The sequence below is a fragment of the Rhinopithecus roxellana genome, chromosome 2, assembly GCF_007565055.1.
Source record: "Rhinopithecus roxellana isolate Shanxi Qingling chromosome 2, ASM756505v1, whole genome shotgun sequence".
Lineage (NCBI taxonomy): Eukaryota > Metazoa > Chordata > Mammalia > Primates > Cercopithecidae > Rhinopithecus > Rhinopithecus roxellana.
In genome coordinates this window covers 20,740,853-20,746,812 of record NC_044550.1, presented here as the reverse complement: position 1 = coordinate 20,746,812, position 5,960 = coordinate 20,740,853, and the positions used below count along the sequence as shown (strand labels likewise).

General features: G+C 47.7%; 1 pseudogene; it reads left to right on the top strand.

The window, feature by feature from the left end:
- Positions 1-310: 310 nt before the first annotated feature.
- LOC104670400 lies at positions 311-2,363 on the top strand (annotated as a pseudogene).
- The last annotated feature ends 3,597 nt before the right edge of the window (positions 2,364-5,960 follow it).

Here is a 5,960-nt window from a genome sequence, read left to right as displayed (position 1 = left end):
TACCCTATATTTTCTCCTACTAGTTTTATAGTTTTGAGTCTTATATGTAAATCTTTAATCCATTTTGAGTTGATAGTTTTATATGGTAAGAGATAGGGTTCTACTTTCATTTTTCTGCATATGGCTATCCAGTTTTCCCAGCACCGTTTATCGAAGAAACTGTTCCTTCCACTAATAAATGTTCTTAGTGCCTTTATTTACAGTCAGTTGCAGGGTGGGGAGCACTGAGGAAAGAAACTGGGAAGTGAGAGCCATAGAGTTTGCAGCTATGATCCTTCCACTGGAGACATTCACCTGACTGCTAAAGATTGAAGAGAAGCTGAAACAGGAGGAGGAGTTGCTGTCCTGTATTCAAGACAGCCTGGAGAAGAGTGACCAGCTCACCAAGAACATGACGTCTATCCTGTCAGCATATGACAGTCACCATATAAAGCTGGAGAATTCCATCATTCCAGTGCACAAGCAGACAGATAATCTGCAGTGGCTGCAAGACAATTTCGAGAAGACGCTATCCATCCTGGACCACATCATCAGCTCCTACCATGTTGCCAGTGACACTTAGCAGATCTTCAGAGAGGGCCCCGCAGGTAGGCCCGAAGAGTGTCTGGGAAGCATGACTAAGATTCAGAAGGCTGTGGAGTATTTCTAGGACAATAGCCCAGACAGCCCAGAACTCAACAAAGTGAAGCTGCTGCTTGAGCAGGGGAAGGAGTTGCTAGAGTCCGAGCTCTGCAGCCTGATGACCAGGCACAATAAGATTGTCTCCCCTGTGCTCATCCTGGATCTAATCAGTGGTGATGATGATCTGGAGGGACAGGAGGTTATGTCCCTGGAGCACCTGCCCAAGAGTATGCTCCAGGATGTAATCTGCATCTCCTGCTGGCTGGTGGAAGACAGCTGCAACCAAGATTTTATGAATGTCTATACCAGATTTGCTCCATCCAGATGGATCACTTCATCAAGGCCTGGAGAAGTATTTCTGGAAGAAGAGTTCTTTTTCTGGAATTCCCTACTTCCCTTCTATCCCCAACAAGAGGAAAAACACACCCGCCAAAGAAGCCAGTCAAGTGGCCAGGGACAATTCATAAGGCTCAACACCTTCTGAAAACAGTATTCCTAGCATGGCCTAGTTGGGGAAAAGGGATGCTCCAACCTCCTTCCTTTGGAAGGTCACGAGCATAATTTCAAAGTTAAGTACCTGTCCAAGGCCTTGAATGACAAGCATAGGCTGCTGGTCAGGAAAGATGGTGGACATGGAGACTGATACCTACATCCACTGTATCAGTACCTTTGTCGAGCTGGCCTAGAGCGAGTATCAGTTGCTGGCTGACATAATCACTAAGCACCATAGGAGGAAGGCCTGTGACTCTGATATAGGATGTGCTGGATGGGCTGATACTTGAAGGGGAGAATATTGTCTCCCACTTGGAGGCCATCATTTGACACAATTTCTCCATGGTGCTTACTGTCTCCTCCATCCCGCATCACCTAAGCACAGCAAACCTGAGTTTGCTCTAGGTGCTCTAGGGCATGGCCACCAACAGCAAGAACAAATCACCTGGCCTCATTATCTCCCTAGAGGCCATTTGAGCCAAAGCACTGGAGGACGTTGTGGACAACATCAAAAATGACCTTGACAATGAATGCAACATGCCCAAGGATGGCACCATGCTCACAAGCAACGTCATCCTCTTCCTGCAGCAGCTTCTGGACTTCCAGGAGATGGTGGGTGATATGCTGACTTCCCAAGAGGCCAGTTCTTCAGCCACAGTCATGGTTCCAAGTTCAGCAAGGGACTGATAAGCACCTATATCTGTGAAATTCTGGGCAGCCTGCAGTTGAACTTGCTGAGCAAGTCCAAGGTGTATGAGGACCCAGCTCTGAGCACCATCTTCCTGCATAACAACTACAACTACATCCTTGAGTCCCTGAAGTCTGAGCTGATCCAGCTGGTGGCCGTGACTCAGAAGACTGCTGAGTACCCCCACTGGGAGCACACTGAGCAGTAGATCGACTTACCAGTGCAGTTGGCTAAAGGTGACTGAATATTTCACAGAGAACAATATACTTATGTTCCAACCAGGAGTCAAACTCTAGAATAAGGAGCAGCAGATGACCAAAGAGTGTTTCAAGGGCTTCAATGATGGCCTTGAAGAACTGTGCAAGATCCAAAAGGCCTGGGCTATTTCAAACACAGAGAAGGACAGGATTTGCTAGACCCCAAAAAACATTGTCAAGGAAACCTGTAGGGCCTCTCTGCACAAGTTCAGCAGCATGCCCTTCACCAAGAACCTGGAAAAGTACCTGTACACATGGAGCAGGTGGATGACCTGACCAATTACCTTTTCAACACCTCTGCCTGAGTCTTCTGCTAGCCCTGCCTGGTTCTGCCAGACTAGCCAGGTCATTGGACAGATAAACCCGTGTTAACTTGCCTCTGGGCTGGGTGAGTTTGAAGTCCTTTGGGAAAGAGGCTTGTCTTCACTGCCCCATCCAGGAGCCTCTTCCCTGAGCCCTCTAGTCCTGGTTTCTGCTTTTTCCCTGTAGCCCACGTTTCCAACAAAACCAGCATTCTCCCAGAAAGCTGGATTCCTTCTCGTCTTGGGTTTTGTGATGCTGATAGCTTTTGAAATAGGAGAGGAGAGAAAGAAGACAGAGGCCTGTGCCCACAGCTGCCGCATGTGTACCAAAAGCAGGAGGGCAGAACAGCCCTACCTCTGTCCTCAGTCAAAAGTGGGTACTAGAACTTCCTTTTCAGCCCAAAATGTGGGTAGGTCTCAGAGGAGTAGTCAGAAGAGCTGGGGAAAAGCAATCAGGTTCTCCTGGATTTTGTGCAGAAAACACATTCCCCATTGCCCACAGACCTGAGATCTGGGGCTGTTCCATTTCCCAGGAGTCCCCTAGGTGACTGGGGGCAGGACTGCCTGCCTGCTCGCCATTCCCTCTGGGTTCCAGTACACTGCAGGAGGCATTCAGAAAAGGAGCCCTGACCCACCCTCTGTGGCCTGCTTCCCAGGCCTCCGTCTCCCACTTCCCAGCATTAGTGCCTCCTGGCTCAGGACCAAACAGCAGCGATTGCAGAAGGCTGCATGCCTATGGACTGGGAGACTGGTGGACAGTGGAGAGAAATTCAGGAGCAAAGTGGGGTGAAAAGCAAGGTCCCACCTACTTAAGATCAGAAAAGATAGCTGAGTTCAATGAAGACAGACCCTTGAGGTGTATTTGCACTTGGGAATGGGTTTATTTCAAGCTCTTTGCTTATATGCTAACAGAGGGAGAGCTCGGGGTGGTTCAGGGTCTTCCGGGGATAGAGAAGAGATCTAACTTTCCTCCCCAGCTCTCCAGAGACCCTGTCTTGGCTCTACCCCCAGTCATGGGAAACCAAAACTGCATCCTAAAGTCTACAGCCCAGGCCCGACGCTGTCACAGCCTGGGCTGCTTGCCTTGGGGTGCAGCCTCTCTAGAGTCTGAGTTGGACTTCCACGCTGTCCACATCCAGATTCCCGTGAAGTTGAATTGGCTGCACAGCACCCAGGCCACATACATGAGAAAGAAGTAACAGTCAACAGTCTCAGTCCAGCTTCTCTTTGACCCCTTTTTTCTTCTGGGTGCTTCTATGAAGCAAAGATGCAGAGAAAGGAGTTGTTTTTCAGGCCCTCCCCTGAGCCGACCCAACATGAGCAGAAGGCTGAAACCCAGGGGTCATCAGCCTGTATCTCTCCCTTCTGGAAAGTCTCAATTAATTAACATTTGGGTCTGGCCCATTGCGGGTCATCTTCAGTGGAAAAAACACCATCTTAGGGAGGCTCTGCAAGGCAACATCTTATCTTGGAGAGTTGAGGTCACCTGGGCCTTTAGGGAGGCCAATCTTGCTCCCTGATGCAGACCTGCCTCTAGCAAGAAAGGATATGGTGGAGCCCAGGGACAGGAGAGCCAGCAGGGTTGGTGCAAGGAGCCATGACCACCTAGCAACTCCTGCACCTTTACCCAGCCCTAGGCAGGCAACCTGCCAGTTCTTTTCTGTTTAGACCTGCACTTAGGTCTCATTGCTTACCCCTCACCCCCAGGAAGGTGCCTCAACCTTCACTCACTTTCAGGATTAGACCCTAGATTCTCATAATCTTGCTTTTCCTTTCTCAGGACTAGGCTGGGGTCGCTTGTAGCCCCAAAGTTGCCCCAGGCCAGCAGCCCAACCAGCAGCACAATCTCTGTGGCATTGAGGAAGAGCAGGACGCTGAAGTAGTAAACTGGAGGTGGGAGGGCAGGTGGGATGGTTAGGGGCCAGGTCCTGTGCCTCTGATGTCCTGGGAGTTGAACAGAAACACCCTGGTGTGGATGACAGCAGGTGGGAGAAACCAGGCAGGCCAGGTAAGGAAGTAGAACTTACTGAGGAGCGGCTTGCAGGAGGAGCTGGGCAGGGCCTGCACCAGGGAGGAGTGTAAGAGAGGTAGCCCAGCAGCAGTGTCACCTTGGAAGCAATGCCCTTGATTGTCTGGAGGGGCAGCAGCCCCCCTGCATGTGACAGCCAATATAAGTGCCCCTTAGGTGCCAATAGAGCTATGATGGACTTCAGTGCTGTGTTCTTCAGGCTCAACTGGAAGGGGAAAAATTAGGACTCTCCAGGGGGAGATGGGGAGTGGGCAGCAGGGATATGGGTTCATGCCTCTGGCTCTGCATCCCTCACCTTCCTACCTCCATTAGCCCTCCTGTCAGCCTCTTCCTGACTTGACTCACTGTCACCTGGAAGCAGGGCACCAGCTGCTAGGGTGGAAATCATGAACTACATACTCCCTCTTGATACTGACGGTTTCATTCACCACGTGGGCCTGGAACTCCAGCTCCACCGCTGAGAAGGGTGGGGGTGAGAACAATGAATAGGAATGGGAGATCCTTGTCCCCAAATCTCCAGGGAGTGGGGCCAAAAGCAATCTGGAGCCCAGGGGTGATGGAGACTTCTGATGGCTTCTTGGGGACTGACTTGAGGACAAAACTGGTCTATAGGAGGGCTTCCCAAACCTTATTTTGCAAAATTTCTAATTGTCTGAAGGTCTTTATCAGATTCATAGATGAATTTTGATTGTAAAACATCAATGAACTCCCCACCAAAAAAGAAAAAGAACATCAGTTGGCTGAAAATAAGTGGACTTATTTCTGGGGTCTGTATTTTGTTCCATTGGCCTATATGTCTGTATTTATGCCAGTAACATTGTTTTGGTTACTATAGCTTTGTAGTTTGATAGTGTGATTCCTTTTGTAGTTTGATAGTGTGATTCCTTCAGCCTTGTTTCTGTTTTTGTTATTGTTGTTTTTGCTCAAGATTGCTTTGGTTATTCAGGGTCTTTTCTGGTTCCATATGAATTTTAGGAATACTTTTTCTATTTCTGTGAAAAATGTTATTGGTATTTTCACAGACGATTGCATTGAATTTGTAGATTGCTTTGGTGGTATGGTCATTTTCACAATATTCTTCTGATCTATGAACATGGGATGGCTTTCTTTTTTTGTGTGTCTTCCACTTTTGCAGCATTGTTTTATAGTTTTCTCTGTAGAGATCTTTCACCTCTTTGGTTAAACATATTCCTGGGTATTATATTTATTTATTTTTATAGCTATTGTAAGTGAGGCTGTTGTCTTGTTTGTTTTCAGATAGTTTATTGTTGGTGTATAGAAACTCTATTGATTTTTTTACTTGATTTTGTATCCTGCAACTTTGCTGAATTTGTTTATCCGTCCTAAGCGATTTTTTTTGGTGGAACTTAGGGTTTTCTATATATGAGATCATGTCATCTGTGAACAGGGATAATTTAACTTATTTTTTTTTTTTTTTCCAATTTGGATACCTTTTGTTTCTTTCTTTGGCCTAATTGCTCTGGCTATGGCTTCCAGTACTCTGTTGAATACAAATGGTTAGTGGGCTTCCTTGTCTTGTTCAGGTCTTGGAAGAAAAGCTTTCAACTTTT